Raw genomic sequence first — 3,564 nt, 5'->3', positions numbered from 1 at the left:
TAGTTCTGTTGGGCAACCAAGAGCATTGGCTACTCCTTAAAGCATCTGACGTTTCCCCAGGTCAGGGAGAGAGGAGGGAACTTAGTTAGGAGGGGAATCCATCATTTGGCACCAAGCTCAGGGGGTTTCCAGTAATGCCAAACTTCGATCTTAATAGCGGAGTACAACAGTATCCCAGCCTCCAACCCCAGGAGACACTCCCTACTAAACCACAGGCCGTGCCTGCTAGAAAACCAGGGAGGCTGTTCACACAGCTTCTCTCTCTCTCTCTCTGTTCTTTCAGTCTCAATCCCCCAGGCTCATCCTCAGCACCGCAGCAGAACTCCAGCTGCAGCATTCCTTTCTCGTTGTGCACATCTCCTGTGGACCTCACAAACAATCTGCTCCTCATCTATGCCCCCCAACTTGTTGCTTGGTCCCAGACCCCATCTCCAGTAATTTACCTGCTCTAGCAGAGGTGTGGTTTTACTGGCTGCAGATAGTTTCTGCCGTTGTGTGACATTTGGAATTCTGGGGACTTTTCAGAAGGTATATAGGGGCTAGGGTTCCAAGAGCCCGGGTGGGATGTTGGCAGTGTTGGTTGCTGTTTGTTCGGTAGTCATGTGCAAAGAAAAAAAAAACAACAACAACAAGTTTGATATCCTGACAGCGAAGATCAAACTTGCCCTAAGGGGCTAGACAGCCCTAATATGCAGGAAGTAGTCTTTATTTGGGGATCTTGCTCTTTTTCTCTCTATCTTTTGTTTTGTTTCCCTCCCTCGTATTTAGTGTTAGGGGATTGAAAGAAAAGAAGAGGTGAAGAAGGGTGGAAAAAAGAAGAACCCACAAAGTAGCCAAAAGTCTGTTACAGTAAATACGTTGTCATCCGACCACAAATCTGATGGCCTTCCATAAAAATTTTTCTGATATCATTCTAGAGATGTAAAACTACTATGATTCTTTCCCAAATACAGTAATGTAGCTTAAAAATGATATGCACAATTTTGAGAAATCATTGTCACCTCCCACCTTGCTGGGAGTTCCTTTGAAGGAGGGCTGCTTACTGCCCTTGAGTTATCACACACATTAAAGGTTTTCTTTTTTGGAGTGCAGAAGAAGAAACACATTCTTTCATGGTGAGATTTGGCTATATATTATACTCTTTGTAGCTATAATCAGGATGAATCAGTCAAATAACTATTTGAATGTCTAGTCTGACAAAACAAGACAGGGATAGAGGATAAGCCAGATATTGAAAGAAGCTTCAATGATAAGTTCTAGAGAGTTTTGAAATTGCACATTGAAAAGATGCCCATTCTTTCAACCATTCAATCAATAGAGACATGCTATGAACTTTGTGTCTGACCATGTATGTTAAGGACATGTTGAGGACAGAAGTTCCTCCCTGTTCCCATAGAATCTCTAGCTTCAAAGTGAATGTATGAATATACACCTTGCTCTTATGTCACAAAGGCTACACACAACTACCCATGGATGGTTCAAGATTTTTCTCAGTCTTACCTTTTATCTAGTTCAGATGAAAGAAGTCCTACAGAAGAACTTCCAGTAGGAGACACCTCTATAATGTCTACATTTGATATCTAGCACAAAATTTGTTTTTGTTTTTTGAAAAATTATATTTTGGCCTCTAACAACTTGTTTTTAGTTTGAACAACAAAAAAAAAAAAAAAAAAAAAAACAGAGGTGACTGATTTAGTCTAATATAGATGGAAACAGTCATGTAAATTGATGAAAATTTTCTGGTCAGTTCAACCTGACCAGAAAAATGTGTCATGTGTCCAAACTTTGTAGAAGAGAAAATTGTTGTATAGAAACAGGGGGAAAATGAAATAAGTTACACAAACATAAACAAAAAGAGAACCATAGCTGCTGGAATTAAGGAACAATGGTGATAGGGAATTGTTGGTCAAAGGACACATAATTATACGTGGGAGGAATAAGTTCAAGAGAATTATTGTATAGTAGGCTTCCTACACTCAATTGCAGTAAACCATAGCCTTAAATAGTGCAGTGTTAAATGTTCTTACCATAAAAATGATAAGTGTATAATCATACATTTGTTAATTAACTATATTTTACCACTGAAAATGTACATTTACTTCAAAACATTATATTGTGCATAATAAACATGTACAAGTGTAGCTATCAACATCTAAGAAAATTAAAAACAAGTGATACTGAAAAATAAAAAGCAGGTAAGCTATGATTCACCGTGTATTTATATATTATTTTAATGTAAACTTTTATTAGTATTTACAATTAAGACAATATCATTAGAATTAAAGATTATTTTGGATGCAAAAGTATGTTTTGATATTAAAATTTAAAAGAAGTTTACAAAACAAACTGTAAGAAAAGTGTTAATAACTAACAAAAAATAAGCTTTAAAATAAGCTGCCACAAGAATGGCCTTTTGTCAAAATTAGTTGACTTGAAAAGGTTAAATAGAGAAGAATTGTAGCGTATTTGGAGATATTAAAGAAATTCAATAAACTACTGTAATGCATCTTAGGATAAAGGGTTTATAAATACAATGATTTGATATATTAGTCAACAAGCATTTTAACAGCACTCTGTTCTATGCATAAGATTTAGTAAAGTCCAGTACAGTTTCTTCAGAAACTTCTAAGGTTCTAAGCAATAGGTTTATAAATTAACCTCCTTGGAAAAAATTTTTCACAGTGAAATAAGGGAACTGTGAAAATACCTTTAAGTTTCAGGTTTCAGATTTATATATATAAATAGGGACAGAGTGAAGAATGACATAGAGCCAAGGAAAATTAAGAGACTGAGCTGTTTTGGCAAAGAAAGTAGTAAAATATTTGCTTCTAAAAGTCCCTTTTGTCCTAGCACTAGTAGCTTCTTATTGAGCAAGCAGCATTAGCCACCGTGGGGATTTCATCTTCTACTCTTAGTGGATTAATTATTTCTCGCAGATTCTTAATGGAAGCAATTCTCCAGTTGTTTTCCTCTAGAAACCCTTTGAAGGGAGATTGCAATTTAATGATTGAATTTGAGTTTACTAAGTGATCCCCAGGAGAAAAGGCATTTATAGTTTACATCACAATTGTAGTTTGAACTGTGTGCATACATGTATCAATACCTCTGTTAGGACATACATTTAAAAATGAATGACTATTATCATATTCTTGCTAGTATATTGACTTTATATAAACATGGTCCTAAATATTAACTGTCTATTATTATAAGGCTATTTTTATTATTTTGTCTTTGAGATTATAATATAATTATACCATTTTTCCTTTCCTTTTTCTCCATTCAAGCCATCCCATATATCCCTTCTTGCTCTCTTTCAAATCGTGGCTTTGTATTTGCATTAATTGTTATTTCATACATGTACATGTATATATATTCCTAAGCACATAAATACACCGTTACTTCTATGTATGCTTTCATTGCTGACCATTTGGTATTGGAAAATTCATTGGTGTGTTCTTCCCTGAGGAAGACCATTTCTATCATTTTCAGCATTCCTTAATTGACTGTAATTTGTGTGTGTGTGTGTGTGTGTGTGTGTGTGTGTGTGTGTGTGTGTGTGTGTGT

Source organism: Psammomys obesus, unplaced genomic scaffold (genome assembly GCF_907164565.1).
Source record: "Psammomys obesus unplaced genomic scaffold, mPsaObe1.curated_primary_1811, whole genome shotgun sequence".
NCBI classification, from domain to species: domain Eukaryota; kingdom Metazoa; phylum Chordata; class Mammalia; order Rodentia; family Muridae; genus Psammomys; species Psammomys obesus.
Note: the sequence above shows the minus strand (reverse complement) of the source record.